The sequence below is a fragment of the Oncorhynchus mykiss genome, chromosome 1 (assembly GCF_057628025.1).
Source record: "Oncorhynchus mykiss isolate SJ-2025 chromosome 1, ASM5762802v1, whole genome shotgun sequence".
Classification (NCBI taxonomy): Eukaryota; Metazoa; Chordata; class Actinopteri; order Salmoniformes; family Salmonidae; genus Oncorhynchus; species Oncorhynchus mykiss.
In genome coordinates, this window is record NC_143022.1 from 25,770,916 (window position 1) to 25,786,739 (window position 15,824).

The 15,824-nt window shown below is 43.8% G+C and overlaps 1 protein-coding gene and 1 pseudogene across 1 annotated transcript in view; one reads left to right on the forward strand and one right to left on the reverse strand.

Moving 5' to 3' along the window:
* Positions 1 to 8,445, reverse strand: part of LOC149985451 (uncharacterized) — a 37,602-nt pseudogene extending 29,157 nt beyond the window's left edge.
* An 832-nt stretch (positions 8,446 to 9,277) lies between these two features.
* Positions 9,278 to 15,824, forward strand: part of LOC110514161 (sphingomyelin phosphodiesterase 3) — a 45,072-nt gene continuing 38,525 nt past the window's right edge. The window contains exon 1 of the mRNA XM_021593712.3: positions 9,278 to 9,498. The gene's annotated coding sequence lies outside the window, so the exon portion shown is untranslated. The remainder of the gene's footprint in view (positions 9,499 to 15,824) is intronic.

Below are 15,824 nucleotides of genomic sequence, written 5' to 3' on the forward strand. Positions count from 1 at the left end.
ATCCACGTGTACACCTCCAATTGACTCAAATTATGTCAATAAGCCTGTCAGAAGCTTCTAAAGACATGACATAATTGTTGGGAATTTTCCAAGCTGTTAAAAGGCACAGTTAACTTACTGTATGTAAACTTCTGTCCCACTGAAATTGTGATACAGTGAATTATAAGTGAAATAATCTGTCTGTAAACAATTGTTGGAAAAATTACTTGTGTCATGCACAAAGTAGATGTCCTAACCGACTTGACAAAACTATAGTTTGTTAACAAGAAAATTGTGGAGTGGTTGAAAAAACTAGTTTTAATGACTCCAACCTAAGTGTATGTAAACTTCCGACTTCGACTGTAATATGACATTTGAAATGTCTTTATCTTTTGGAACTTCTGTGAGTGTAATGTTTACTGTTAATTTTTATTGTTATTTCACTTTGGTTTACTATCTTCTTCACTTGCTTTGACAATGTTAACATATGTTTCCCACGCCAATAAAGTCCCTTGAATTAAATTTAATTGAAATTGAGAGAGGAGCAGGGGGAGAGAGAGAAAGGGGAGTAGGGGTAGAGAGAGGGAAGCAGGGAGAGAGAGAGAGGAGCAGGGGGAGAGAGAGAAAGGGGAGTAGGGGTAGAGAGAGAGGGAAGCAGGGGGAGAGAGAGAAAGGGGAGTAGGGGTAGAGAGAGAGAGAGAGAGAGAGAGAGAGAGGGAAGCAGGGGGGGAGAGAGAGGAGCAGGGGGAGAGAGAGTTGGTGAGACAGAGAAATGGAGCAGGACATTAATAGAACAGAGAATTCTGATGTCTATTTCCAAAGAAGGCCACTTTAACCGTGTGAATAATAACCATACTGTAGAAAGTCAAGTATACCTGACTGTTGCCTGAGCAGGGTAATAGTGTGCGTTCCATGGCTGTGTACCGTGTCATGGACGTCTTGAGGGCCAACATCAGGGAGAGACACATCAAACAGAGCAACCACTGAACACAGGATATCCGCATTATCTACCTATAGAAAAAAAACACACACATATACACACACATAGAGTACTGTTTCAAAACATATTATTGTCATATTCAGAAACAGGAATGAAGAAATAGCCATTGTCATATCCTCCACTCCCCTCCCAACTGATATTTTGCAGGATTTGAAAGCATGATCAATTAAGAATGAGAGTTCTGAGCCAAGTAAAGGCCAGAGGCAGGAGGAATATGACTGACGATGATATGACAAATATGCAACATTTGCGGAAAAGACAAAGGGGAGAAAATATGGAATGTCATAATGAAAATCGGAAAGTATTCAGGCTCATTTTGTTACGTTACAGCCTTATTCTAAAATTGATGAAATAATTTTTTCCCTCGTGAATCTACACACAATACCCCAAAATGACAAAGCAAAAACAGGTTTTTAGAAATGTTTGCAAATTAATTAAAAAATATAAACTGAAATATCTTAATTTCATAAATATTCAGACCCTTTGCTATGAGACTTAAAATTGAGCTCAGGTGCATCCTGTTTCCATTGATCATCCTTGGGATATTTCTACAACTTGATTGGTCCACCTGTGGTAAATTCAATTGATTGAACATGATTTGGAAAGGCACCAGTCTATATATGGTTCATGTCAGCGCAAAAAACAATCAATGAGGTTGAAGGAATAGTCCGTAGAGCTCCGAGACAGGATTGTGTTGCTGCACAGATCTAGGGAAGGGTACCAACAAATATTCTGCAGCATTGAAGGTCCCAAAGAACACAGTGGCCTCCATCATTCTTAAATGGAAGTAGATTGGAACCACCAAGACTCTTCCTAGAGCTGGCTGCCCGGTCAAACTGAGCAATCGGAGAAGAAGGGCCTTGGTCAGGGAGGTGACCAAGAACCCGATGGTTACGTTACAGAGCTCCAGAGTTCCTCTGTGGAGATGGGAGAATCTTCCAGAAGGACAACCATCTCTAAAGCACTCCACCAATCAGGACTTTATGGTAGAGTGGCCAGACGGAAGCCGCTCCTCAGTAAAAAGCACATGACAGCCCGCTTGGAGTTTGCCAAAAGGTGCCGAAAGACTCTCAGACCATGAGAAACAAGATTCTCTGGTCTAATAAAACCCAAATGTACCTATTTGGCCTTTATGCCAAGCGTCACGTCTGGAGGTAACCTGGCACTGGCACCATCCCTACGGTGAAGCATGGGGATGGCGGCATCTTGCTGTGTGGATGTTTTTCAACGGCTAGGACAGGAAGTCTAGTCAGGATCGAGGGAAAGATGAACTGGAGCAAAAGTACAGAGAGATCCTTGATGAAAACCTGCTCCAGAGCACTCAGGACCTTAGACTGTGTGCCAAGCTTGTAGCGTCATATCCAAGAAGACTCGAGGCTGTAAGCGCTGCCAAAGGTGCTTCACCAAAGTACTGAGTAAAGGGCCTGAATACTTATTTAAATTCTCCCTCTTAAATTGTTTTGTTTAATACTTTTCGGGTCCAGAAGATGCACGTTCATTCTCCAATTTCTGTCCCTATGTCACACCCTGACCATAGTTTACTTTGTATGTTTCTATGTTTTGGTTGGTCAGGGTGTGATCTGAGTGGGCATTCTATGTTACATGTCTAGTTTGTCCAGTTCTATGTTCGGCCTGATATGGTTCTCAATCAGAGGCAGGTGTTCGTCATTGTCTCTGATTGGGAACCATATTTAGGTAGCCTGGGTTTCACTGTGTGTTTGTGGGTGATTGTTCCTGTCTATGTGTTTTCACCAGATAGGGCTGTTTAGGTTTTCGTTACGTTCATCACGTTCTTTATTTTGTAGTGTTTGTATTGATTCGTGTTTTACGTTTGTTCATTAAAACATGGATCGCAATCTACACGCTGCATTTTGGTCCGACTCTCCTTCACATACAGAAAACCGTTACAGAATCACCCACCACCAACGGACCAAGCAGCATGTCAACAGGCAGCAACAGCAGCGAAAAGAGGAGATACATAGTAAGGATTTCTGGACATGGGAGGAAATCCTCGACGGGAGAGGACCCTGGGCTAAACCAGGGGAGTGTAGCCGCACCAAGGAGCAGCAGGAGCAGCTGCAGTGGGAGAGGCTGCACCACCTGGAGAAATGGACATGGGAGGAAGAACTGGACGGTAAAGGACCCTGGGCTCAGCCTGGAGAATATCGCCGCCCCAAGGAAGAACTGGAGGCGGCGAAAGCTGAGAGGCGCAGATATGAGGAGGCAGCACGACGAGGCGGATGGAAGCCTGAGAGGCAGCCCCAAAAATGTATTGGGGGGGGGATAACAGGGAGTATGGCTACGCCAGGTAGGAGACCTGGGCAGACTCCCTGTGCTTACCGGGGGGCTAGAGAGACCGGACAGGCACCGTGTTATGCAGTGGTGCGCACGGTGTCTCCAGTGCGGGTGCATAGCCCGGTGCGGTATATTCCAGCTCCGCGTGTCGGCCGGGCTAGATTGAGCGTCGAGCCTAATGCCATGAAGCCGGCTCTACGCAGCTGGTCCCCAGTGCGTCTCCTTGGGCCGGCTTACATGGCACCATCCTTGCGCTCGGTGTCTCCGGTTCGCCTGCATGGCCCAGTGCGGGCTATTCCACCTCGCCGCACTGGCAGGGCGACCGTGAGCATTCAACCAGGTAAGGTTGGGCAGGCTCGGTGCTCAAGAGCTCCAGTGCGCCTGCACGGTCCGGTTTTTCCAGTACCACCTCCACACCCCAGCCCTCCGGTAGCAGCTCCCCGCACCAGGCTTCCTGTGCGTGTCCTCGGCAAAGTACCACCAGTGCCAGCACCACGCATCAGGCCTACAGTGCGCCTCGCCTGTCCAGCGCTGCCGGAGCCTTCCTCCTCTCCAGCGCTGTCGGAGTCTCCCGCCTGTTCGGAGCTGCCAGTCTGCAAGGAGCTGCCAGTCTGCAAGGAGCTGCCAGTCTGCAAGGAGCTGCCAGTCTGCAAGGAGCTGCCAGTCTGCAAGGAGCCGCCAGAGCTGCCAGTCTGCAAGGAGCCGCCAGAGCTGCCAGTCTGCAAGGAGCCGCCAGAGCTGCCAGTTAGCATGGAGCAGCCAGAGCTGCCAGTTAGCATGGAGCAGCCAGAGCCGCCAATCAGCATGGAGCAGTCAGGGCCGCCAGTCAGCATGGAGCAGCCAGAGCAGCCAGTCAGCATGGAGCAGCCAGTCAGCATGGAGCAGCCAGTCAGCATGGAGCAGCCAGAGCAGCCAGTCAGCATGGAGCAGCCAGAGCTGCCAGTCAGCATGGAGCAGCCAGAGCTGTCAGTCAGCATGGAGCAGCCAGTCAGCATGGAGCAGCCAGAGCTGCCAGTCAGCATGGGGCAGCCAGTCAGCATGGAGCAGCCAGAGCTGCCAGTCGACCAGACTCTCCCAGATCTGCCAGTCGACCAGACTCTCCCAGATCTGCCAGTCGACCAGACTCTTCCAGATCTGCCAGTCGACCAGACTCTTCCAGATCTGCCAGTCGACCAGACTCTTCCAGATCTGCCAGTCGACCAGACTCTTCCAGATCTGCCAGTCGACCAGACTCTTCCAGATCTGCCAGTCGACCAGACTCTTCCAGATTCTCCAGTCGACCAGACTCTTCCAGATCTGCCAGTCGACCAGACTCTTCCAGATCTGCCAGTCGACCAGACTCTTCCAGATTCTCCAGTCAGCCAGGATCTGCTAGAGCCAACTACCTGCCTGGGCTTCCTCTCAGTGCTGGGCTTCCTCTCAGTGCTGAGCTTCCTCTCAGTGCTGAGCTACCCATCAGTCCCTAGCTACCTCTGTCCCGAGCTGCACCTCTGTCCCAAGCGGTCATTATGGAGGGTAACCTATCTAGGGACGCTAAGGAGGTGGACTAAAACTATTATGGAGTGGGGTCTACGTCCAGCGCCAGAGCCGCCACCGCGGACAGATGCCCACCCAGACCCTCCCCTATAGGTTCAGGTTTTGCGGCCGGAGTCCGCACCTTGGGGGGGTGGTACTGTCACACCCTGACCATAGTTTACTTTGTATGTTTCTATGTTTTGGTTGGTCAGGGTGTGATCTGAGTGGGCATTCTATGTTACATGTCTAGTTTGTCCAGTTCTATGTTCGGCCTGATATGGTTCTCAATCAGAGGCAGGTGTTCGTCATTGTCTCTGATTGGGAACCATATTTAGGTAGCCTGGGTTTCACTGTGTGTTTGTGGGTGATTGTTCCTGTCTATGTGTTTTCACCAGATAGGGCTGTTTAGGTTTTCGTTACGTTCATCACGTTCTTTATTTTGTAGTGTTTGTATTGATTTGTGTTTTACGTTTGTTCATTAAAACATGGATCGCAATCTACACGCTGCATTTTGGTCCGACTCTCCTTCACATACAGAAAACCGTTACACCCTAATGGTATTTTAAACTGGCGTAATTAAACATGATACCCGGAGAATGATCCGATATCACTATTTCATGAATTCTTGAATCCAGTAAATTGAGTGCATTTTTGGAAGTAATTGTGCCTTTTTTATTACTGCATCCTACAATCTTATTGAATGTATAATTTAGATCACCTGCTAAAATCATAGTCCCTGTCTGGATTTGCTCTAAAATAATTATATCTGAAAACATCAGAGTTGCCCCTGGTGTGATATACTAGGAAATTCATGTGTATTTTTCACCGTGTAAGGTACAATTCAACATTAGAAAATTGATTTGTTGGTCCGTGTGCTGGGATGTAAGAGAAAATGGGGTTTTGTTATTTATCAGGATGCCTACACCTCTGCTGCTTCTACATTAGGTGGCAGCAAAAGCCTCTTCAACCCAGCTCCTCTTTAAATGTTTAATTTCTCTTTTTTTATATAAATGTAACTCGTGCAAGAAAACCACATCTGCTGACAATATCTTTAAGTGTTCGAGAACCATATACTTTTTCTCCCATCGTGGAGCCAGTGCACATTCCATGTGATAAGTTGGATTTCTGTCTATCATTGAAGAACCAAGTAAAACATTTTAGCAGACATTACATGTTTGGGCAGTGGGCATTCCATAAAATGGGAGGATCATAGTATTATTACATAGTTATTGCATACATTACATATATAGAGTGTGTGGACATTTGAGCAGACATTTAACAAAAAACACAACAAGAAAAAACTAAGAAAAGTAAATCTTTGTACTTGAGGAGCTACGTCTTTTTAGGGCTAACTCCTCTCCTAATGTACCAAAACTGTGGATACATTTTGTACAATTGTACATACATTTGAAAAGAAAACTTCCACTTAAGTACTGTGGTTTGTTTGTTTTACATTATAAATTAAAGTATAGTGGCTGGTGGGGGTCTACTTGGGTTTAGTGGGCCCTCCGATAGGCTGAAATGGAATGAGTGGAGGCCCCACGCACACCTCAGAGAAGTGTCTGCTCTCCCAGTCACCCCATCCCAATCCCCCGGACATAGACCCTCTCCATTCTCACCTATAACCACCATTAAAATACACATTTTTCCAGATGTTGAAATCAGGTTCATTTCCGGTTCTGACTGGAAATTGAAAATACCTATTTTCTGGACTTTGAAAATAAATATTTTTTCCAGACGTTGAAAATACGTAATTTCTGGATGTTTAAGTCAGGTTCATTTTCAGTTCTGAATGAAAGTTGAAAATATGTCATTTATGGACGTCTATGTTTGGACCAAATCAAGGCCGGTCCGGACCGCAACAAATCTGAACCAAACACAGACGTCTAATGTTTGGGCCAAATCAAAACTGGTCCAGACCGGACCAAATCTGAAGTAAACATAGACATCTATGATTGGTTCAGATTTGATCCGGAAGGGTCCAGAGAGGACCAAAAAGACTGGGGTTTAGCCTTACAGTGTCGGCCAGAATGTAATTTTCTGAATGTCCTTGTATGTGGTAGGCCTAACATTTGTAAAAGACCAACAAAAAAAAGACAGCCGAAAAGACATTGGCGTCGGTCCATGCTCACAGTGTCAGCCGCAATGGAATCGTATGAATGCTTTGTAAAACAGGCACTTACATTGTCTTTTTTAGTCCTGATTCCTGTGATCAATTACTTGGGCTATTTAATCTCTGAATATCAGCTACCCAACTTTACAGGAGTTATCCCGAGCCTATTTGCAAGGAGAATCGATGTGTTAACACAGTGGGAAATGTATAAGTATTTTATTTTTGGCTATGATCAGCTCGTTAAAAATGGATGGTTACAAACTTCATACCACTGATCATTACATTTTAGCCCATGGGGTGAAACTCCAGGACAGCAGTAGTTGAGTAGCCTGATACTCCATTCCATATTGTCCAATTTACTTTGACCTGTCCTGTTTTTAGGATGTGTTAGTTAACATGTCAACGCATTTTTTATTTGATTGGGCCCCAGGTTAGGTTATTTGGTTGGAGAAATGTGCCGGATGTAAAAAGTGTCTGTCTCATTACGTTGTCATACATTTAGGCCACAGAAAAGTCCACATACTCTTTTTACCATAGACATGTTTCATGTTAGATTATTTTTTTACGGGACGTTGGTGGATCGCCGCACCAAGGACAGGGGCACTGGGAATGGAAAAGCGAAATATTTTGTGCCCCTGTCTTTACAGCGGAAGATAGATTAAGTATGTCTATGAATAGGATGAAAGCAAACCAAAAACAGTAACACATGTACTCGACCAACACACATATGCATTAGAATGCAGACTTGGTGTCACGCCCTGACTTTAGAGAGCCTTTTTTATGTCTCTTTTTGGTTTGTCAGGGTGTGATTTGTGTGGGCATTCTATGTCCTTTAGTTCTATGATTTGTGTTTCTATGTGTTGGTCGGGTATGGTTCTCAATCAGGGACAGCTGTCTATCGTTGTCTCTGATTGGGAATCATACTTAGGTAGCCCTTTTTCCCTGCTTTCAGTATGGGTAGTTAACTTTGTTTGTGGCACTTAGCCCTGTAAGTGTCACGGTCGTTATTGTTTTGTTGGCGACATTCAAATAAAAACGAATATGTACGCTCACCACGCTGCAATTTGGTCTCCTTACAGTATCTTCTGATGTGAGAAGGGCAGGTTTTCTATATGTTGCATCTTGGTTGCTCAGCAACACTCCCTTTCACAGAGCCAGGCATTACTGTCCTGTTTAGTTGTCCCAGAAGAGTAGATGCATTTGGACTATCAATCTATAATGCATCTGATTGCTTGTGACAGGAATTAATCATAGAGTCTGTGGGTATGATGAGACTTCTGTTTCCAGCAGAAGAGGAGTGCTATGGCGGGGAGGGGATGGGTAGAGATACACACAATATCTTCAATGTGATTGAGGTATTGTCTAGAAGGGCGCAGGGAGTGGATGGGGTTGCTAGTACCTGTGGAACAAGCTCAGGGGCATCACTGGTTCTCAGCAGCTCGTGGAAGTCAACTTTGATGAGTTGGGCAGTGAAGTCACCCCTGCTGCCGTCTATTTTGGGCTTGAATTTCACTGTGTGGAGACGGACCACACAACCATCCATATTCACAGGCTCTTCATTTACCCTGCAGGAATACCTGCCATGTTACCATTCAAGTAGAAGCTTAGCTAACAGCTTACCTGGTCTCCCAGATCTGTTTGTGCTACCTTGCCACTTCTGCCAATGACCATGTGAATTAGCAACGCATCACAACACAGATCTGTGACCACTGGCTATCATTGTTTCCTACACTGTGTGCTACGAGCTATGTCACTTACCTGCCTGTTGCTGGTAGCCTACAAAAACGTATCTGTTATGTTATGATAACCATGGAAACACTGTATTAACCTGTGCTTTCTGGGAATTGAAGTCTTAAATATTTTAACAGGAAATCATATGGTAAAAAATCGAACTAGAATCCCACTGAGAAGTGTCATGCTAGATTGAAGATGCGGTTTTTGAACCGTACATGTTTTACTGGGTTGTCATGGGATCAGATAGCAATAATAATGTAGTCATGCAACCTCACGTTTGCATTTTTTCTTAATTAAAATAGCAAATGTATAAATGCAATATATATTGCCTCATTCAAAACAACTGGGAACGGGGAGCTCGGAAATCTCCGACTACCGACATCAGAGCGTTCAAGTCAACTGGGAGAAAATGTTTTGGACGGTCATCCAACTCGGGAATTCTGTGTCGGAAACTCGGGCATCTTTCTAGAGCGCCGACTTTCCAACCAGAAGATCATTGACCTATTTTTTTGGAGTTCCTAGTTTTCTTGAAAGCACCATATCACAAAACCAAATTTCCCCAACAAGCACCAAAGTGATCGTCATGAGAAGTAACAAGGTTTGTCTCTTTGCCTTGCGATTGGCTGTGGTCGTTTTGAAAAGGGTGTGGCATCGAGCCTATGAGCGATGACGTCAATGGAGCTGTTCATGGAGTGGTGGTGCTGGAAGGAACCTCACGTAGTCCAACAGCTTCTGCGGGCAAGAAGTGGACTGTACCGTGGATTTCAGAGCATCGGAGGTTATTACCACGGTTCATATGGGAAGAATACCGAAGCGAAATAGGGTTCCACCTGTTTGAATAAATCTGCGGGATCTGAAAGAAGTGAGTAGCTATGCTAGATCGCATGGTTTGCAAGGGAGCATTAAAGGGTTGGGTTTAATGAGGATGTTGCGTTTTTTTAACATCTTGAGAATGTTGCTCATATGAATTATCAACCGTTCACAAACGGTCCTGATTGGTTAGGTTACCTCCAGACTGTAATAGCTTTATGAGTGCTTTTTGTAGCATATTTATTATGCCGCGTCTTTCACCTCAATGCCTACAACATGGGAGGATTTGACTGTATTTGCATGAAACCCAAAGATCGAATGTTCAAGGCAGATTTTGTGTGTGTGTGTGTGTGTGTGTGTGTGTGTGTGGGGGGGGGTTAGTGAGTAAGTGAGAGAGAGAGAGAGAGAGAGAGAGAGAGAGAGGTTGTTCTTTTACACAGGCCAGTCTAGTAAATCAAACCCATGGAAACAAATATTTTATATGCGCGCACCGTTTCCTATAGCCTAGCTTACATCTATCTCTCTCTTCTACATAGTTGAGGGGAGGGCTGCCTCAACATTGCAAAATACGCTATCAGACACGTTTTGTTTCAGGCGGCTAGGAAAAGTCACTTGGACCGAGTTTGAAAAATGTACCCTTTAATAATACGTCATAATAACAGCTTGCAAGGAATTATTAGGCATAGATATCACCACTGTTCGCACAGAATTGCAGCCTATTGAAATAGGCTAGTTTTGTTGACTGGACATGACTACTGATTTAGCCCCTATGTTGCAGATGTGGAAACACGATCTTTGATTTCGGGATGGTGATCTTATTCCAATGATAGGCGTGGCACAGCTGCGGCTGACCTGGTGAAAAAGCAACGTGGTCTCAGGGCAATTCGTATTATTCTGTCAATGTTTTTACATCTACAATTTTGGTCATTTAGCAGAGGTTATTTTCCAGAGTGACTTACATTTTCATACTTTCTTTGTCATACATAAAGCTGTGACAGGCCATTTAGTGTGATATATTACGTTAGGTTTCATTATGAATGAACAAGCAGTTAATCAATATCATACGAATTCTAGCATGTCTAGTATCATAGTATCAGCATGGTCGTACAATAGCGTACAAACTGGAGGAATTTATGTTGGCGGTTAGAAGAACTAATGACAAAGGTTAGGATAATTTATGTAAAAGGTTAGGGGAACTAAAATGACAAAGGTTACGATAATGTATGTAGTTAGGTGACATGGGTTAATTTTAGAATAAATAGGGGAAGGGTTAGATAAAATGCAACAGTTGTCCCCGACACACCATGAACACGCAACCTTTGGATTCCTACGGAAAGTAACTAGACCATTAATAGGTATCATACGTCTTGAAGGTGTTCAGAAATACGTAAAGTATGTTTTGTATGGCTCTCTTCTTGAGGATAGACGCTCAAAGCTGAGTTAAAGCTGACAGGACTAGGGAGGGAGCATGATGATGCTGGTAGCTGACACGTGTGTCCTGTAATTAAAAGACAACCTGCAACTCCTAAATGCTTGGCTACAATAGGAAGGGGTTGTGTGCTGACTGTCATAAGTGTGTGTTTAGCGTAGCCTATTCTCCTTGTGCAAGGTGAAAGTGCCTCAGAAATAGGCTTACACAAGCACCTAACCCCAAAAAGGTAGTCAGACTGTACCCAGCCAACATGTGTTCTTAGCCACAAGGGCCCCAAGTTTAAAGCCAACATGGGTTAAAGATGGGTTAAAGAATGGTTTTAAGATGTGGGCCCCAAATAGGATAACCACTTAGGACCCACAACGTTTTGTCCATGTTGGCCCCACATGTGGTTGCTATGTTGAGCTTTATGTGGGCTTTATGTTGGGATTATTAAGGGACCTCAGTGGGCAAATGTCTAATAACTAGGGTTGCAAAGGTTCAGAAACTTTCCGGTACATTTTCAGAATTTTCCCAGGAATTTTCCATGGGAAGTTAAGCTCTGGAATTTGGGGAATTTAACTTAAATTCATCAAAAATGTTAGCTTATAACAGTGAACCTTTTTTTTGTGGGATACACATAAGACAATTCTAGGTCTTGTGGGATATCTTGGTTAAACTATCCCCAGTTCAATGGAATTGCAACCCTCTGCATGCACAGTGTATTCTTCCATCACATGTACAGCTGATTCTCAAGATCCCACACACTAATGAGATGCTTTTGAGCCCACATTACTACACTGTCTGAGCCAAGGATTACATGCTTTCTGGTAAGTTTTGATTACAATACCTGGTGTAGTGAAAATATTTTATATGACATACATGATTTTTTGTTAACTAGTAAATAGTAGCCTACAGCAAAGTGTATTTTAATCCTTTCTAACTTGTTAACAATTTCTGCTTGTTAGTTTTTGCTACCATGTGGGTTAGAGCTTGATTGCGCCTGCTAACTGAGGAGTGTTAATTCACCTGTTTCCATACATGTTTCATTTTAAATCATTTATCTTACAAAGGAGTTGTTTAATCCAACTTATTAACTATTTATCTATACATGGTATTATTGTCTTTGCATTTTCTTTGACAATTTTTTTTCTAATCTTTAAAAGGAAAATGCCACGGGCACTATCTGATGTGTGGAGACATTTCACTGCAGCTAATGTAGAAGAAAACACTGTGCTCATTTGAAAATACTGTGCCAAATCATATGTGAAGAATGCAACAAAGAAGCAGAATCATCTGGCCAAGTGCATAACGTTCCGTCAGCACTCACAACAAGTAACCTCTGACAAAAGTCCCTCTACTTCTATTCGAGGTGACAATGATGAATCAGACAGCTTATCAATAGCAACAGCTCATCGTCCTCCTGGAATCAGAAGTTTTTTTGACTCAATGGAGGAACGTAGTCAGAGAAATACTGCTGAATGTCTTGCCCGAGCTGTGTATGCAACTGGTTCACCTCTGATGCTCACAGACAATGTGTATTGGAAGAGATTTCTGAATGTTCTTTGCCCAGCATACACCCCTCCAACCATACATGCTTTATCTACTAATTTGCTGGTTGCAGAGTTCAACAGAGTTCAAGTGAAGGTCAAGCAAATCATAGAGAAAGCAGACTGTATTGCAATCATCTCTGATGGGTGATCAAATGTTTGTGGGCAAGGAATAATTAACTACATTATCTCCACCCCTCAACCAGTATTCTACAAGAGCACAGACACAAGGGAAAACAGACACACCGGTCTCTACATTGCAGATGAGCTGAAGGCAGTCATCAATGACGTTGGACCACAGAAAGTATTTGCACTGGTGTCAGACAATGCTGCGAACATGAAGGTTGCTTGGTCTAAAGTGGAGGAGTCCTACCCTCACATCACACCCATTGGCTGTGCTGCTCATGCATTGAATCTGCTCCTCAAGGACATCATGGAACTGAAAACAATGGATACACTCTACAAGAGAGCCAATGAAATGGTTATGTATGTGAAGGGTCATCAAGTTATAGCAGCAATCTACCTCACCAAGCGAAGTGAGAAAATAAGAGCACCACATTGAAGCTGCCCAGCAACACCCATTAGGATGGTGTCGTCATCATATTTGACAGTCTCCTGGAGGAGAAGGAGTCTCTCCAAGAAATGGCCATATCACAGTCTGCTGATATGGACAGCCCCATCAAGAGGATCCTCCTGGATTATGTATTTTGGGAGAGAGTGGTAAGCAGCCTGAAACTCCTGAAACATATAGCAGTAGCCATTTCACAGATTGAGGGAGACAATGCCATCCTGTCTGATGTTCAGACTCTGATTGCAGATGTAAGAGAAGAAATCCATACTGCCCTGCCCACTTCACTGTTGCTCCAAACTGCAGTTCTGAAATACATTAAAAAACGTGAAGACTTCTGCCTGAAGCCCATACACGCCACAGCGTACATTTTGGACCCCAAGTATGCTGGCAAGAGCATCCTGTCTGGTGCAGAGATCAACAAGGCCTATGGTGTCATCACTGCCGTGTCTCGCCACCTTGGCCTGGATGACGGCAAGGTTCTTGGCAGTCTGGCGAAGTACACTTCCAAGCGCTTTGGGATGGAGATGCAATATGACAGTCGTGCCAACATATCTCATCAGCCACCTGGTGGAAGGGACTTTGTGGATCTGAGGCTCTTTCCCCTGTTGCCTCCATCATCCTCCAAATCCCTTCAACATTAGCCGCCTCAGAGTGCAACTGGTCCTTATTTGGGAACACACACAAAGCACGCAACAGGCTGACCAATACAAGGGTTGGAAAATTGGTGGCCATCCGGGCAAATTTGAGGATTTTTGAGCCTAGCAACGAGCCATCCTCAACAAGGTTGGAACGTGACAGGGAAATTGAGGCCTCAGAGTCAATGGGGATCATTCAATATTCTCTTTCTTTTGTTGTTCAGTGAAATCATCCCATGTGAAGAGTCAACTCATTTAATTAAAGTTCAATTCGTAACTAAATTGTTTTTTATTTAAAAATGTGCAATTCTGTCTATGATAAGGTAAAAGGTTTATGTTTCTGTCTCCATATGATATGGTAAATATATCCAATGCAAAAAACATCCACATTTAAATGGTGTTAATATTAATTTACTTATATTTATGTTAGTTCCCATATATTCCCGTTAATTCCCATATATTCCTGTTAATTCCTACAGAAAGATTCCACCTCTGATTATTCCCCAAAATGTGCAACCCTAGTTATAACCCATATGGGTGTCACATTCTGACCTTTATTTCCTTTGTTTTGTTTTTATTTAGTATGGTCAGGGCGTGAGTTGGGGTGGGCAGTCTTTTCTATGTTGGGGTTTTGAGTTCAGCCTAGTATGGTTCTCAATCAGAGGCAGGTGTCGTTAGTTGTCTCTGATTGAGAATCATACTTAGGTAGTCTGGGTTTCACTTTTGAGTGGTGGGTGTTTGTTTCCGTGTGAGTGTTTGTTGCCACACGGTACTGTTTCGGTTTCTTTCATTTTACGTTTATTGTTTTGTAGTGTTCAGTTTATGTCTTTAAATAAACGTTATGGATACTTACCAAGCTGCGCATTGGTCCTCCGATCCTTCTCGCTACTCCTCCTCAGAAGAGGACGAGGAATGCCGTTACAATGGGCCCTAGGTTTTAGCCCATGTGTGTTAAAGAATGATTAACACTTGGCCCCACATGTAGGATAACCACAAGGTGCACACAAGGTTTGGCCCTCAGCATCCACATTTGCCCCACATGTTGTTTTCATGTTGGGCTTGATGTGGTTTAAGGTTGGGCTTCATATGTTGCCCTAATGGTTTACCTAAATGGGTTACATCTGGGTAAAGGATGGGTGTGTAGTGAGATCTATAAGGACAATAGGTGATTTCAGTTGGGCTGACCACCTGAAACAAACCTGAGTTTGTTCTCAGTCTCCATGCAGGCCCTAGATGCTGCTGCCAAAGCAAGCTTTCTTAAGAGATTTAAGAGATGACAAAACCGGTGTTCTTTATAAAATGAATAAATGTTTATTTATAGCACATGGTCAGATCAAATGCAATGCAGGAACTCTGATTAAAATGATAGTTCACTCAAATTACAAATGTAGACATGGTTTCCACACACTGTAAACAATTTTAAAAATATGCATGCCAGCAGTGAAGTTCTCAAGATAGAGGACTTTCAGTACAGAAGTGTTCTCCAATCCTGGTCCCAAAGGGGTGCATATTTTTGTTTTTGCCCTAGCACTCACATACCTTATTCAATTCAAAGGCTTGATGATGAGTTGCTTAGCAGAATCAAGTGTGTGAGCATTAGGAAAAAACTAAACAAGTGGACCACTTTGAGTCCCCAGGACCATAAGTGGGAAACACTGCAGTGCAGAGAGAAAATAGTGAGGCTGATGCAAATTATATGCAATTATCATTTTGCTAATTTGCATATAATTTGCATCACCAACATCATCATCACACTTTTTGCTCTGTACTGAAAGTGCTCTATCTTGAAAACTTGATTGCTAAAAAGCACAATTTTGGGGATTGCATTAACAGTGGACTAATGAAGAACATACTACAATACTTTGTTTTTGTAAAACATCCCTTTCAGGGTACCTACCACTCCATTCAGGAAAGCTGTGGGTTACTTTTACTCCATCGCCTCCACATCCTGGACAGTATTCATAGTGTAATCAGACCCCTTGTGTAGTGCTGCTGTTGCCATGTTACCATTGTCAGGTCCTGACTCTTCTTCATCCATTTCTGAGTCCATCTGCACATCAGAAATCTTCTCTGCCCTTTTAAGTTTGATTCGGGCCTGTTCATAGATAGCTGTGAAAATAAAACATCATTAAGCATTTAGGCTACTGATCTACCCCAGCATCCCGGGGTCGATTCTTCACTGTAGACGTTGAGACTGTAGACGTTGATACC